The sequence below is a fragment of the Nerophis ophidion genome, linkage group LG29 (genome assembly GCF_033978795.1).
Source record: "Nerophis ophidion isolate RoL-2023_Sa linkage group LG29, RoL_Noph_v1.0, whole genome shotgun sequence".
NCBI classification, from domain to species: domain Eukaryota; kingdom Metazoa; phylum Chordata; class Actinopteri; order Syngnathiformes; family Syngnathidae; genus Nerophis; species Nerophis ophidion.
Window position 1 is genome coordinate 12,920,372 of NC_084639.1, and position 17,496 is coordinate 12,937,867.

The 17,496-nt window shown below is 41.6% G+C and overlaps 1 long non-coding RNA gene across 1 annotated transcript in view; it reads left to right on the plus strand.

Annotated features, from left to right (window-relative positions):
* Window positions 1-620: 620 nt before the first annotated feature.
* The window catches only part of LOC133545954 (uncharacterized), a 31,772-nt gene continuing 14,896 nt past the window's right edge, over window positions 621-17,496 (plus strand). Inside the window, exons 1-2 of the long non-coding RNA XR_009804947.1 lie at window positions 621-731; window positions 4,712-4,772. This is a non-coding gene — a long non-coding RNA (uncharacterized LOC133545954). The remainder of the gene's footprint in view (window positions 732-4,711; window positions 4,773-17,496) is intronic.

Genomic DNA, 17,496 nt, shown 5'->3' on the forward strand with positions numbered 1-17,496 from the left:
CGGAACACTTATTTTGCATTCCTGAACCAGTGGTGCTTTTTCTGGGAAAGCCGACGGTAGCATGACCAAAGCGTGTGGATACGGGTCGATTAGTGCTTCACTTGTTGCTTGGAACTTGGACTCAGGCGATGGCAAAAAGTAATCCATTTTAGGAAGTGTGGGATCTAGAAAGCCCAAAAGCAGTGAAGTTGGCACATTGTCTAAAGCAGGGGTCACCAAACCTTTTTGAAACCAAGAGCTACTTCTTGGGTACTGATTAATGCGAAGGGGTACCAGTTTGATACACTCTTAAATAAATCGCCAGAAATAGCCAATTCGCTCAATTTTGAAACGACTACGAGGCATGTTGTTGCCGGGTTCGATCTTCCAGGGATGCGTTGACAGTGAACACAGCGTAAGGTAAGCTATGATGATTTTATTAAAGTAACGAAGGGAGCTAAAGTGTGTTGTCCTGAAGTCAACTGTTAATATTATTTACGTAATTACATGATAATATTTTTTTATTAATTAATATTTTGTATTAGTAACTGCAATGCTTTAATTTAGAGTTAAAGTTGTTTATATTTATTGCACGCTATAATTGGTAAACAGCAGTTAGGTGATGTCACTTCCGCTAAATTACTTCCTGTTGGTTGACATCCGGTATTTGTTCGAAAGCTAGAGATACATTTTGTAGTCTTCTGTAGTATTTTCTGTTGCCATCCTACACAAAGCGGCGAAGAAGCAATGCCGTAAGTCGTCTTTAATAAGTTAACATGTCAGATACGTTAAAAAGGTGTAATAGTGCCGATATGTTAAATTGTCGAACTAGATACATTGTGTTCAAGTCATTTAGGCAGACGGGAGTCTCCCTCTGCTGGACATTTTCCGACATTACCGTTACACTTTTATATGTCATTGTAAACGAATAGCTTCACGGTGGCAGAGGGGTTAGTGCGTCTGCCTCACAATACGAAGGTCCTGCAGTCCTGGGTTCAAATCCAGGCTCGGGATCTTTCTGTGTGCAGTTTGCATGTTCTCCCCGTGAGTGCGTGGGTTCCCTCCGGGTACTCCGGCTTCCTCCCACTTCCAAAGACATGCACCTGGGGATAGGTTGATTGGCAACACTAAATTGGCCCTAGTGTGTAAATGTGAGTTATAATGTTGTCTGTCTGTGTTGGCCCTGCGATGAGGTGACGACTTGTCCAGGGTGTATCCCGCCTTCCGCCCGATTGTAGCTGAGATAGGCGCCAGCGCCCCCCGCGACCCCAAAGGGAATAAGCGGTAGAAAATGGATGGATGGATGTAAACGAATATGTACAGAGGCAATAAGTGTGTTGTGTCCCTCTGTTCTTTTCAGTTTTTCACCATCTTGTCTATGAAGGAATTGTCAAAAATAAATGGTCAAGCTTACAACGACGTTCTCTTCATTGACTCCGGTTTGGCTTGGTGTTGAGTTGGCGTTTTTACACGTCTCACGAGAACACTAAATAAAGAACAAAAATACTGGAGCTAATAGATAAACAAACAAAGGACGCTAGCATCAAAGCTAGGAATAGCAAACAGAAAACTAGAATTGGCACGAAGGCACACTAAAAAGGAAAAACTAAATCATCAGCGTGAGAGCTGGAAATAGAAGTACAAGCGTTGCGGGAAAAGCTAGAGGAATATACATACAAAAGGGCGTCTGTTGCACGAAAGCAAATTAGGGGCAAGCTTAAATAATGGAGGTGATCAGAAGAAACAGGTGTGCGTAGATGAGGGGCAGGTGAGCTAATGAGCTACCATGGTGACAGACTAAACAGGAAATAAAGACGTCAAACAACAGAGTGAAACAAAAATGGAACAATAAACCAGAATATGTACGGATCCGAGCAGTGGATCGTAACAAATTTACCTTTAATAAATAAATCTATAAAAAAACAAACACTTAATTGAACGGTTTAACAGAGGAGAAAACACAAAAAAAATGAAAATTTAATTTTGAAACATAGTTTATCTTCAATTTCGACTCTTTAAAATTCAACTGAAAAAAATGAAGAGAAAAACTAGCTAATTCGAATCTTTTTGAAAAAAAAAAAAATTATGGATCTGGTCATTTATTAGTAATTTTTCCTGACTAAGATTAATTTTAGAATGTTGATGACATGTTTTGAATAGGTTAAAATCCAATCTGCACTTTATTAGAATATATAACAAATTGGACCAAGCTATATTTCAAACAAAGACAAATCATTATTTTATTCTAGATTTTCCAGAACAAAAATTTAAAAATAAATTCAAAAGACTTTGAAATAAGATTTGAATTTGGTTCTAAAGATTTTCTAGATAATACTTTTTTTTTTAATTTTAATCATAAGAAGTTTGAAGAAATATTTCACAAATATTCCTCGTCAAAAAAACAGAAGCTAAAATTAAGAATTAAATTAAAATTTATTTATTATTCTTTACAATAAAAAAAAACTTGAACATTGATTTAAATTGTCAGAAAAGAAGAGGAAGGAATTTTAAAGTTAAAAAGGTATATGTGTTTAAAAATCCTAAAATCATTTTTACGGTTGTAATTTTTCTCTAAAATTGTCTTTCTGAAAGTTATAAGAAGCAAAATCTTATTTCAAAAGACTTTGAAATAAGATTTAAAATTCCATCCATCCATCCATTGTCTACCGCTTGTCCCTTTTGAGGTCGCGGGGGGTGCTGGAGCCTATCTCAGCTGTATAGCTCGGTTGGTAGAGTGGCCGTGCCAGCAACTTGAGGGTTCCAGGTTTGATTCCCGTTCTCGCCATCCGAGTCCCTACCGTTGTGTCCTTGGGCAAGACACTTTACCCACCTGCTCCCAGTGCAACCCACACTGGTTTAAATGTAACTTAGATATTGGGTTTCACTATGTAAAGCGCTTTGAGTCACTGGAGAAAAGCGTTATATAAATATAATTCACTTCACTTCACTATTTGCACGCAAGGCGGGGTACACCCTGGACAAGTCGCCACCTCATCACAGGGCCAACACAGATAGACGGACAACATTCACACTCACATTCACACACTAGGGACCATTTAGTGTTGCCAATCAACCTATCCCCAAGTGCATGTCTTTGGAGGTGGGAGGAAGCCGGAGTACCCTGAGGGAACCCACGCAGTCACGGGTAGAACATGCAAACTCCACACAAAAAGATCCCAAGTCCGGGAGTGGACACAGGACTACTCAGGACCTTTGTATTGTGAGGCAGATGCACTAACCCAGGGGTCACCAGCCTTTTTGAAACCAAGAGCTACTTCTTGGGTTCTGATTAATGCGAAGGGCTACCAGTTTGATACACACTTAAATAAATTGCCAGAAATAGCCAATTTGCTCAATTTACCTTGAATAAATAAATATATATATATATATATAAATGGGTATTTCTGTCTGTCATTACGTCGTACATTTTTTTCCCTTTGACGGTAGGTTTTTTGTAGAGAATAAATGATGAAAAAAACACTTAATTGAACGGTTAAAAAGAGGAAAAAACACGAAAAAAATTTAAATTTAATTTTGAAACATAGTTTATCTTCAATTTCGACTCTTTAAAATTCAAATTTCGACTGAAAAAAAGAGGAGAAAAACTAGCTAATTTGAACCTTTTCGACAAAATAAAAAAAATAATGTGTGTAATTTTTCCTGATTAAGAGTAATTTTACAATTTTTAATGACATGTTTTAAATAGGTTTAAATCCAATCTGCACTTTGTTAGAATATATAACAGATTGGACCAAGCTGTATTTCTAACAAAGACAAATTATTATTTCTTCTAGATTTTCCAGAACAAAAATTTCAAAATAAATTCAAAAAACTTTGAAATAAGATTTAAATTTTATTCTACAGATTTTCTAGATTTGCCAAAATATTTTTATTTTATTTTAATCATAATAAGTTTGAAGAAATATTTCACAAATATTCTTTGTCGAAAAAACAGAAGCTAAAATAAAGAATTAAATTAAAATGTATGTATTATTCTGTACAATAAAAAAAATATATTTACTTGAACATTGATTTAAATTATCAGGAAAGAAGAGGAAGGAATTTAAAAGGTAAAAAGGTATATGTGTTAAAAAAATCCTAAAATCATTTTTAAGGTTGTATTTTTTCTCTAAAATTGTCTTTCTGAAAGTCATGAGAAGCAAAGTAAAAAAATAAATGAATTTATTTAAACAAGTCAAACCAAGTCTTTAAAATATTTTCTTGGATTTTCAAATTCTATTTGAGTTTTGTCTCTCTTAGTGTTAAAAATGTTGCGCAAAACAAGACCAGCTTGCTAGTAAATAAAAACAATTTAAAAAATAGAGGCAGCTCACTGGTAAGTGCTGCTATTTGAGCTATTTTTAAAACAGGCCAGCGGGCGACTCACCAGGTCCTTACGGGCCACCTGGTGCCCACGGGCACCGCGTTGGTGACCCCTGCACTAACCCCTTTTCCACCGTGCTGCCCTATTCCATTCGTTTTTTTGGAGAATTTTGGAATTAGTGTTCCTGCAAAAAAGGGACCCAAACACACATACTGTACAGCAGATTTTTTACATCTAAATGTGTATACTGTATGTAATTTATATACACACTTACACATTGTCCCCCCCAACCCCCCGAGTTAAAATATTTGCCCAGCTCTGGACTAATGGAAAATAAGTATTTTTTTGAGTCGGCGTATTTGTAATTTTGGTCTAAAAATAGTTCGGTTCATCTCTGTTTTGTATCAGGAGGAACAACCCAGTTGCACTTTTAAACCTCGTTAACGCCGTCTGGTCTAACGCCTTCCTGGTGAGTCACACAAGTATTCCTTGGCCACGTCTCAAATGTCTGGACTCAAGTGGTTCAGAACCACCCTCGACCTTAAGAATAAAAGGATGGATTCTCAAGTGTGAAAGATGTGACACATTTGTAGCACGCCTAGCATCGGGAATGCTAATGTTTGTGCATGACTCGGGTTGGAAGCCAGCGATACGACAGTTTGAATTTGGAAGCTTTCAGGTTATGAAGTCACCGATGTTTGGGCATCTGCTGTTATGGTTAAACAGGGAGGTGACGTCAACTGACACCAGAGGGTTGTAATATATATATATATATATATATATATATATATATATATATATATATATATATATATATATATATATATATATATTAACTAATAAACTATGGAGATGTAGTGGAATTTCTGACTTTTATACCATACTTTGTGTCGACTCTTCTCTGAGCTGCAACCTTATCGTGGTAGAGGAGTTTGCGTGTCCCAATGATCCTAGGAGCTATGTTGTCCGGGGGCATAAAGCCCCCTGGTAGGGTCTCCCAAGGCAAACAGGTTCTAGGTGAGGGATCAGACAAAGAGCAGCTCGAAGACCTTTATGAAGAAGAAAAATCATGGACCCAGATTTCCCTCACCCGGACGCGGGTCACCAGGGCCCCCCTCTGGAGCCAGGCCCGGAGGTGGGGCACGATGGCGAGCGCCTGGTGGCCGGGCCTGTTCCCATGGGGCCCGGCCGGGCACAGCCCGAAGAGGCAACGTGGGTCATCCCTCCAATGGGCTCACCACCCATAGCAGGGGCCATAGAGGTCGGGTGCAATGTGAGCTGGGCGACAGCCGAAGGCAGGGCACTTGGCAGTCCGATCCTCGGCTACAGAAGCTAGCTCTTGGACGTGGAACGTCACGTCACTGGGGGGGAAAGAGCCTGAGCTAGTGCGCGAAGTCGAGAAATTCCGGCTGGATATAGTCGGACTCACTTCGACGCACAGCAAGGGCTCTGGAACCACTTATCTCGAGAGGGATTGGACCCTCTTCCACTCTGGCGTTGCCGGCAGTGAGAGGCGACGGGCTGGGGTGGCAATTCTTGTTACCCCCCGGCTCAAAGCCTGTACGTTGGAGTTCAACCCGGTGGACGAAAGGGTAGCCTCCCTCCGCCTTCGGGTGGGGGGACGGCTCCTGACTGTTGTTTGTGCTTATGCACCAAACAACAGTTCAGAGTACCCACCCTTTTTGGGAACACTCGAGGGAGTACTGGAAAGTGCTCCCCCAGGTGATTCCCTTGTCCTACTGGGAGATTCAACGCTCACGTTGGCAACGACAGTGAAACCTGGAGAGGCGTGATTGGGAAGAATGGCCGCCCGGATCTGAACCCGAGTGGTGTTTTGTTATTGGACTTTTGTGCTCGTCACAGTTTGTCCATAACAAACACCATGTTCACACATAAGGGTGTCCATATGTGCACTTGGCACCAGGACACCCTAGGCCGCAGTTCCATGATCGACTTTGTAGTTGTGTCATCGGATTTGCGGCCTCATGTTTTGGACACTCGGGTGAAGAGAGGGGCGGAGCTTTCTACCGATCACCACCTGGTGGTGAGTTGGCTGCGATGGTGAGGGGAGGATGCCGGACAGACCTGGGAGGCCCAAACGCATTGTGAGGGTCTGCTGGGAACGTCTGGCAGAGTCTCCTGTCAGACAAAGTTTCAATTCCCACCTCCGGAAGAACTTTGAACATGTCACGAGGGAGGTGCTGGACATTGAGTCCGAGTGGACCATGTTCCGCACCTCTATTGTCGAGGCGGCAGATCGGAGCTGTGGCCGCAAGGTAGTTGGTGCCTGTCGGGGCGGAAATCCTAAAACCCCTTGGTGGACACCAGCGGTGAGGGATGCCGTCAAGCTGAAGAAGGAGTCCTATCGGGTCCTTTTGGCTCATAGGACTCCGGAGGCAGTGGACAGGTACCGACAGGCCAAGCGGTGTGCAGCTTCAGCGGTCGCGGAGGCAAAAACTCGGACATGGGAGGAGTTTGGGGAAGCCATGGAAAACAACTTCCGGACGGCTTCGAAGCGATTCTGGACCACCGTCCGCCGCCTCAGGAAGGGGAAGCAGTGCACTATCAACACCGTGTATGGTGCGGATGGTGTTCTGCTGACCTCAACTGCGGATGTTGTGGATAGGTGGAAGGAATACTTCGAAGACCTCCTCAATCCCACCAACACGTCTTCCTATGAGGAAGCAGTGCCTGGGGAATCTGTGGTGGACTCTCCTATTTCTGGGGCTGAGGTCGCTGAGGTAGTTAAAAAGCTCCTCGGTGGCAAGGCCCCAGGGGTGGACGAGATCCGCCCGGAGTTCCTTAAGGCTCTGGATGCTGTGGGGCTGTCTTGGTTGACAAGACTTTGCAGCATCGCGTGGACACCGGGGGCGGTACCTCTGGATTGGCAGACCGGGGTAGTGGTTCCTCTCTTTAAGAAGGGGGACCGGAGGGTGTGTTCCAACTATCGTGGGATCACAGTCCTCAGCCTTCCCGGTAAGGTTTATTCAGGTGTACTGGAGAGGAGGCTACGCCGGATAGTCGAACCTCGGATTCAGGAGGAACAGTGTGGTTTTCGTCCTGGTCGTGGAACTGTGGACCAGCTCTATACTCTCGGCAGGGTTCTTGAGGGTGCATGGGAGTTTTCCCAACCAGTCTACATGTGCTTTGTGGACTTGGAGAAGGCATTCGACCGTGTCCCTCGGGAAGTCCTGTGGGGAGTGCTCAGAGAGTATGGGGTATCGGACTGTCTTATTGTGGCGGTCCGTTCCCTGTACGATCAGTGCCAGAGCTTGGTCCGCATTGCCGGTAGTAAGTCGAACACATTTCCAGTGAGGGTTGGACTCCGCCAAGGCTGTCCTTTGTCACCGATTCTGTTCATAACTTTTATGGACAGAATTTCTAGGCGCAGTCAAGGCGTTGAGGGATTCCGGTTTGGTAACCGCAGGATTAGGTCTCTGCTTTTTGCAGATGATGTGGTCCTGATGGCTTCATCTGACCGGGATCTTCAGCTCTTGCTGGATCGGTTCGCAGCCGAGTGTGAAGCGACCGGAATGAGAATCAGCACCTCCAAGTCCGAGTCCATGGTTCTCGCCCGGAAAAGGGTGGAGTGCCATCTCCGGGTTGGGGAGGAGACCCTGCCCCAAGTGGAGGAGTTCAAGTACCTAGGAGTCTTGTTCACGAGTGAGGGAAGAGTGGCTCGTGAGATCGACAGGCGGGTCGGTGCAGCGTCTTCAGTAATGCGGACGTTGTACCGATCCGTTGTGGTGAAGAAGGAGCTGAGCCGGAAGGCAAAGCTCTCAATTTACCGGTCGATCTACGTTCCCATCCTCACCTATGGTCATGAGCTTTGGGTTATGACCGAAAGGATAAGATCACGGGTACAAGCGGCCGAAATGAGTTTCCTCCGCCGTGTGGCGGGGCTCTCCCTTAGAGATAGGGTGAGAAGCTCTGCCATCCGGGAGGGACTCAAAGTAAAGCCGGTGCTCCTTCACATCGAGAGGAGCCAGATGAGGTGGTTCGGGCATCTGGTCAGGATGCCACCCGAACGCCTCCCTAGGGAGGTGTTTAGGGCACGTCCAACCGGTAGGAGGCCACGGGGAAGACCCAGGACACGTTGGGAAGACTATGTCTCCCGGCTGGCCTGGGAACGCCTCGGGATCCCCCGGGAAGAGCTAGACGAAGTGGCTGGGGAGAGGGAAGTCTGGGTTTCCCTGCTTAGGCTGTTGCCCCCGCGACCCGACCTCGGATAAGCGGAGGATGATGGATGATGGACTTTGTGTCGAAGTCCTTAAAGAAAATTTGTCAAAAAGCTTTAAGAGGTCTGCTCTTTTTTTTTTCCTATTCAGAACCAAGAGATCATAAGTAGGGGACAGTTGAATTTGTGGTCACTCTGACCATTCTAAGAAATGTTTTGACTGTTTGTTATGGCTAAGGGATCCACAGTTGTTTTGGAACAAGCAGTTACAAAACAGCAAGACCTTGACACATGAGGAAAACATATAAAAAGCCAGGAGACCAATATTTGATACGATTTTGCATGATTTGTTTCATTCTGGATCCTTCGAAGGATGCTGTCTGCAATTCAATCCAACTTGTTCTTTTGAATATGGGTAAATAAACCTTGTGTACTAAAACCACTTTGTTTGCATTTTAAGCTTCGGACCTTTCCACCACAATGTAGTGTGACAAAATCCAAGAGTGTACGAAGTGTGTGTTACCAAGTGTTTTGAACGAGAAACGAGGAACTCCAGGGGAGAGAGAAGTCTAAAGGTCCGAGTCCAAAGCCAGGGAAGTCAAGGATAGAGGGCGGCAGTCCAGAGGGAAATTCGGGAGAAAGTGAGACGCACAGCTCACTTTCCAGGCGACGGAGGGTATGTACGCCAACTGAAGACTACACTCCGGCGCCGCATGGCAGGTTGGGCGAGCTTATGAAGGCAGAACGTTCATCCTAGGCAGGTGCGCTGATTACAGAGCTCCTGCAGCCGTACCGAGGTGTGCCCGTAGCGGAGAGGAAACGGACATGGGCGTGGCCCGCGGTGCTTTCACTGGAGCACACAGACGGATGAGCGGCGTTGGCAGGAGTTTGAGCCGTAACAATTGCGGTTTCGAGTCGTCATTTTGATTCCGGTTCCCAACGATTTCCAATGGCCATTTTTTTCAGAGGCAGGGACAAAAATGTACTATGAATTTCTCACAGTGTATAAATGTCCATTCTCACAAAAGTTTGCCTTTATTTTTTAAAACCTAATTTTTTACCGTATTTTTCAAACTATAAGGCGCACTTAAAATCCTTTTTTTACTCAAAACTCAACAGTGCGCCTTATAACCGGTGCGCTTAATGTAAGGAATAATACTGGTTTTGCTTACCAACCTCGAAGCTATTTTATCTGGTACATTGGTGTAATGAAGTGGGAAGTGTAGTGAATTATATTTATATAGCTCTTTTCTCCAGTGACTCAAAGCGCTTTACAGAGTGAAACCCAATATCTAAGTTACATTTAAACTAGAGATGTCCGATAATGGCTCTTTTGCCGATATCCAATATTCCGGTATTGTCCAACTCTTAATTACCGATACCGATATCAACCGATCCCGATATATACAGTCGTGGAATTAACACATTATTATGCCTAATTTTGTTGTGATGCCCCGCTGGATGCATTAAATAATGTAACTAAGTTTTCAAAAATAAATCAACTCAAGTTATGGAGAAAAGTGCCAACATGGCACTGCCATATTTATTATTGAAGTCACAAAGTGCATTATTTTTTTTAACATGCCTCAAAACCACAGCTTGGAATTTGGGACATGCTCTTCCTGAGAGAGTATGAGGAGGTTGAGGTGGGCAGGGTTGGGGTGGATGGGGCTTCCGGGTAAAGGGTAGCAGCGGGTGTGTATTGTATCTGGAAGAGATAGTGCTGCAACGGGTTCTGGGTATTTGTTCTGTTGTGTTACAGTGCGGATGTTCTCCCGAAATGTGTTTGTCATTCTTGTTTGGTGTGGGTTCACAGTGTGGCGCATATTTGTAACAGTGTTAAAGTTGTTTATACGGTTACCCTCAGTGTGACCTGTATGACTGTTGACCAAGTATGCCTTGCGTTCACTTGTGTGTGTGTGAAAAGCCGTAGATATTATGTGATTGGGCCAGCACGCAAAGGCAGTGCCTTTAAGGTTTATTGGCGCTCTGTAATACTCCCTACCTCAGTGTACACAGCGGCGTTTTAAAAAGTTATACATTTTACTTTTTGAAACCTATACCGATAACTTCTGATTTTACATTTTAAAGCATTTATCGACATCTGTAGTTTAAACCAGTGTGGGTGGCACTGGGAGCAGGTGGGTAAAGTGTCTTGCCCAAAGACACAACGGCAGTGAGTAGGATGGCTGAAGCGGGGATCGAACCTGGAACCCTCAAGTCGCTGGCATGGCCACTCTACCAACCGAGCTATACTGGCCTCGTGTAATGATAAGTGTGACCAGTAGATGGCAGTCAAACATAGGAGATACGTGTAGACTACAATATGACGGCAATATGACTCAAGTAAACACCACCGACATTTTATATGTTCCATTGAAAATATAGAACTTTACACACGGCGCTCAAAAATCTATCACAATGTTTTAGTACGACTTTGGTAAGCTATGAAGCCACACCGCTTTATGGATTGTCGGCGCATTAAACATAGGGGTATTATTATGGTGTGTGTATAAGATAACACATATTATCTGGCGTTTTGTTTAAAGTTCCTTGGGTGAATAATGTAAACTCACTACACCGGTATGTTTTAGCGCTTTCGTGGTGAGTTTACTGACAGAAATAAGTAAGAACTTTACACTACTTAATATTAGAAATGGCAACAGTGGAGGATAAATGTCCCATAGCAAAAAGATAGAGAAAAGGAAGAAGCTTATCAAATACGGAGTCGGCACGGACTACAAAGGCGGATGCGTGCAATTTTTCAGGATTTATGCAGTTCCCAAATACAGATCAACAGGTACCAAAAGATAAGAAAAAGTTGCTTTTGCATAATATTGCGAAACGAAAGGCCAGATAATATGTCTTACTGTTGTTTACTTGAGTCATATTGCCGTTATAGTGCAGTCTACATGTTGAGTAGACTGCACTAAGGCGCACTGTCGAGTTTTGAAGAAAAAAAGGAGTTTAAGTGCGCCTTGTAGTCCGAAAAATATGGTATATGAACCTTGATGGAGGTCGGTAAGGACAACCATAATGATTTTGTACATTATGCAATACTAATGAATCATATAAAGGCGCACTGTCAAGTTTTGAGGAGAACAAAAGATTTTAAGTGCGCCTTATAGTCCGAAAAATATGGTATATGAACGTTGATGGAGGCTGGTAAGCATAACCAGAAATATTTTGTACACTATGCAATACTAATGAATTATATTAGGCGCACTGTCGTGTTTTGAGGGAAAAAAAGGATTTTAAGTGCGTCTTATAGTTCGAAAAATATGGTATATGAATGTTGATGGAGGCTGGTAAGCACAACCAGAATTATTTTGTACACTATGCAATACTAATGAATCATATAAGGCGCACTGTCGAGTTTTGAGAAAAATAAAATTATTTTAAGTGCGCCTTATAGTCCAAAAAATATGGTATATGAACGTTGATGGAGGTCGGTAAGCAAAACCAAAATTATTCCACACATTATGCGCGCCAGGTTATAAGGCGCATTGTCGAGTTTTGAGGGGGAAAAAAGGATTTTAAGTGCGCCTTATAGTCTGAAAAATATGGTATTTGAATGTTGATGAAGGTCAGTAAGCAAAACCAGAATTATTTTGTACATTATGCAATACTAATGAATCATATAAGGCGCACTGTCGAGTTTTGATGAAAACAATGGATTTTAAGGGCGCCTTATAGTCCAAAAAATATGGTATGTGAACATTGATGGAGGCTGGTAAGCAAAACCAGAATTATTTTGTATATTATGCAATAGTAATGAATCATAAGCCGCACTGTCGAGTTTTGAGGAAAATAAAGGATTTTAAAGGCGCCTAATAGTCCGAAAAATATGGTATATGAACGTTGATGGAGGCTGGTAAGCACAACCAGAATTATTTTGTACATTATGCAATACTAATGAACCATATAAGGCGCACTGTCGAGTTTTGAGGAAAACAAAAGATTTTAATTGCGCCTTTTAGTCAGAAAAATATGGTATATGAACGTTGATGGAGGCTGGTAAGCATGACCAGAAATATTTTGTACACTATGCAATACTAATGAATTATATTAGGCGCACTGTCGAGTTTTGAGGAAAAAAAAGGATTTTAAGTGCGTCTTATAGTCCGAAAAATATGGTATATGAATGTTGATGGAGGCTGGTAAGCACAACAAGAATTATTTTGTACACTATGCAATACTAATGAATCATATAAGGCGCACTGTCGAGCTTTGAGGAAAACAAAAGATTTTAAGTGCGCCTTATAGTCCGAAAAATATGTATATGAACGTTGATGGAGGCTGGTAAGCACAACCAGAATTAATTTGTACACTATGCAATACTCATGAATCATATAAGGCGCACTGTCGAGTTTTGAGAAAAATAAAATTATTTTAAGTGCGCCTAATAGTCCAAAAAATATGGTATATGAACGTTGATGGAGGTCGGTAAGCAAAACCAAAATTATTCCATACATTATGCGCGCCAGGTTATAGGGCGCATTGTCGAGTTTTGAGGGGGAAAAAAGGATTTTAAGTGCGCCTTATAGTCTGAAAAATATGGTATTTGAATGTTGATGAAGGTCAGTAAGCAAAACCAGAATTATTTTGTACATTATGCAATACTAATGGATCATATAAGGCGCACTGTCGAGTTTTGATGAAAACAAAGGATTTTAAGGGCGCCTTATAGTCCGAAAAATATGGTATGTGAACGTTGATGGAGGCTGGTAAGCAAAACCAGAATTATTTTGTACACTATGCAATACTAATGAATCATAAGCCGCACTGTCGATTTTTGAGGAAAATAAAGGATTTTAAAGGCGCCTAATAGTCCGAAAAATATGGTATATGAACGTTGATGGAGGCTGGTAAGCACAACCAGAATTATTTTGTACATTATGCAATACTAATGAACCATATAAGGCGCACTGTCGAGTTTTGAGGAAAACAAAAGATTTTAATTGCGCCTTTTAGTCAGAAAAATATGGTATATGAACGTTGATGGAGGCTGGTAAGCATGACCAGAAATATTTTGTACACTATGCAATACTAATGAATTATATTAGGCGCACTGTCGAGTTTTGAGGAAAAAAAAGGATTTTAAGTGCGTCTTATAGTCCGAAAAATATGGTATATGAATGTTGATGGAGGCTGGTAAGCACAACAAGAATTATTTTGTACACTATGCAATACTAATGAATCATATAAGGCGCACTGTCGAGCTTTGAGGAAAACAAAAGATTTTAAGTGCGCCTTATAGTCCGAAAAATATGTATATGAACGTTGATGGAGGCTGGTAAGCACAACCAGAATTAATTTGTACACTATGCAATACTCATGAATCATATAAGGCGCACTGTCGAGTTTTGAGAAAAATAAAATTATTTTAAGTGCGCCTAATAGTCCAAAAAATATGGTATATGAACGTTGATGGAGGTCGGTAAGCAAAACCAAAATTATTCCATACATTATGCGCGCCAGGTTATAGGGCGCATTGTCGAGTTTTGAGGGGGAAAAAAGGATTTTAAGTGCGCCTTATAGTCTGAAAAATATGGTATTTGAATGTTGATGAAGGTCAGTAAGCAAAACCAGAATTATTTTGTACATTATGCAATACTAATGGATCATATAAGGCGCACTGTCGAGTTTTGATGAAAACAAAGGATTTTAAGGGCGCCTTATAGTCCGAAAAATATGGTATGTGAACGTTGATGGAGGCTGGTAAGCAAAACCAGAATTATTTTGTACACTATGCAATACTAATGAATCATAAGCCGCACTGTCGATTTTTGAGGAAAATAAAGGATTTTAAAGGCGCCTAATAGTCCGAAAAATATGGTATATGAACGTTGATGGAGGCTGGTAAGCACAACCAGAATTATTTTGTACATTATGCAATACTAATGAATCATATAAGGCGCACTGTCGAGTTTTGAGGAAAACAAAATATTTTAATTGCGCCTTTTAGTCAGAAAAATATGGTATATGAACGTTGATGGAGGCTGGTAAGCACAACCAGAATTATTTTGTACATTATGCAATACTAATGAATCATATAAGGCGCACTGTCGAGTTTTGAGGAAAACAAAATATTTTAATTGCGCCTTTTAGTCAGAAAAATATGGTATATGAACGTTGATGGAGGTCGGTAAGCATAACCAGAATTATTCCATACATTATGCGCGCTGGGTTATAAGGCAAACTGTCGAGTTTTGAGGGAGGGGGAAAGGATTTTAAGTGTGCCTTATAGTCTGAAAAATAATACAGTATAAAATAAGACAAATCGTGTCGGGAGAAGTCCGACCCCCCTGTTCTTTGCTTTCTGGAAACGTGGCCCCCAAAGTCATTTAGTTGCATATGTCTGCTCCAGGCTGTGCACAGTCCATCACTAAAAGTCAAAATCCGTCCCACAAGGCAGGGAAAAAAAGTGGGCATTCCGTCTCCACCCGTAGAATTCTGGACATATCAGAGTTTTTAATACAGTCCAGTATTTCACTGGACACCTTCAAGTTGACAATAACGCACCACCGTGGCTCAATTTATCTGCAAGCCAGAGTCAGTGGGAAAGGTTCAGCCTCCACCGTGTGACGCGAGCCTGTCCCGACCCGGGGGCCGCATCTGGTGCCGTCACATGAAGATTGATGACGGCGCGACCACGGCCTTGATTACGCGCGCTACAAACCCGGCATCCTCCAATTGCTGGGGCGTAAGTAACCCGGGTCGCTTTACACCACAGTCCAGATCGGGAGACGTGGTTCATATTGGCCCCGGTTCACTCTTTGGTGGATTTCGGATATCCAAGCAGAGGATTACGAAGAGATGTTCTGTGGAAATGTTGAATTTAAAGAGACAGACGCCACAAATTGATGAAGTTACACGATATATTGACCGCAATGAGCTTATCGGTATTAGGCCTTCGGATCGGGTTTTATCAGGTTCGCCTAGCGAAGCGAGCGACTCGTTAGTACCTCCTTCAGTCCAGCTGGCATCTTCACGCCGAGCCTTCAAGCTTTGATGCGGGGCGACAGTGTGATCCCGACCCCTCGGCATCTGCCAAACATTTGAGTGGCCTCTCCAGTTCGCCCTGGAATAAACGCTTCCACTCCCCGAGAGCCGAGATGGAACGACTTACTAGGCCCTATTTGGTAAAAAAAAAAAAAAAAAAAGTAAAAACCTGATCAGAGGAACATGTGACGCATGTTGAACTTGAAGTTTTTTGAAATGGAAGTGGTTTGAAACACTGAGAATTAAAGACCCCACAGCATGAGTGGAGATTGGCATGTGGGTGTCAGATGTATAGAGTGGGGAGTCGTTATGCTTTTATTTTGTTAAATCAGGGGTCGGCAACCCAACATGTTTAAAGAGCCATATAAGCCTTTATAAGTGTAATAATGAAGGCAACACATGATTTAAATGTCTATATTCGCTATAATAGCCTACAATCAAAATTACTGTAAAAGTCTTATATATGTCTAATAATTAATGCAACACATGATGTAAGTGTCTATATTAGCTATGACAGCCTACTATCAAAATAACTTTAAAAGTTTTATATAAGTCCTATAATGAAGGCAACACATGACGTAAGTGTCTATATTAGCTATGACAGCCTACTATCAAAATAACTTTAAAAGTTTTATATAAGTCTTATAATGAAGGCAACACATGACGTAAGTGTCTATATTAGCTATGATAGCCTACTATCAAAATGACTTTAAAAGTCTTATATAAGTCTAATAATGAATGCAACACATGACGTAAGTGTCTATATTAGCTATGATAGTCTACTATCAAAATGACTTTAAAAGTCTAATAAAGGTGTTATAATGAAGGCAACACATGATGTGTCTATATTAGCCTACTATCAAAATTACTGTAAAAGTCTTATATAAGTCTAATAATGAATGCAACACATGATGTAAGTGTCTATATTAGCTATAAAAGCCTAATATCAAAATTACTGTAAAAGTTTTATATAAGTCTTATAATGAAGACAACACATGACGTAAGTGTCTATATTAGCTATGATGGCCTACATCAAAATGACATTAAAAGTCTTATATAAGGGTTATAATGAAGGTTACACATGATGTAAGTGTCTATATTAGCTATTATGGCCTTCTATCGAAATGACTTTAAAAGTTTTATATAAGTCTTATAATGAAGGCAACACATGACGTAAGTGTATATATTCACTATATTAGTTTACTATCAAAATGACATTAAAAGTCTTATCTAAATGTTGTGATGAAGGCAACACATGACGTAAGTGTCTATATTTGCTATATTAGCCTACTATCAAAATCACATTAAAAAAGTCTTATTTAAATGTTATAATGAAGACAACACATGACTTAAGTGTCTATATTTGCTATATTAGCCTACTATCAAAATCACATTAAAAAAGTCTTATTTAAATGTTATAATGAAGACAACACATGACTTAAGTGTCTATATTTGCTATAATAGCCTACTATCAAAATTACTGTAAAAGTCTTATATAAGTCTAATAATGAATGCAACAGGGCTTCACAGTGGCAGAGGGGTTTAGTGCTTCTGCCTCACAATACGAAGTTCCTGCAGTCCTGGGTTCAAATCCAGGCTCGGGATCTTTCTGTGTGGAGTTTGCATGTTCTCCCCGTGAATGCGTGGGTTCCCTCCGGGTACTCCGGCTTCCTCCCACTTCCAAAAGACATGCACCAGGGGATAGGTTGATTGGCAACACTAAATTGGCCCTAGTGTGTGAATGTGAGTGTGAATGTTGTCTGTCTATCTGTGTTGGCCCTGCGATGAGGTGGCGACTTGTCCAGGGTGTACCCCGCCTTCCGCCCGATTGTAGCTGAGATAGGCGCCAGCATCCCCCGCGACCCCGAAAGGGAATAAGCGGTAGAAAATGGATGGATGGAATGAATGCAACACATGACGTAAGTGTCTATATTCGCTATAATAGCCTACTATCAAAATTACTGTAAGTCTTATATTAGTCTAATAATGAAGACAACACATTACGTAAGTG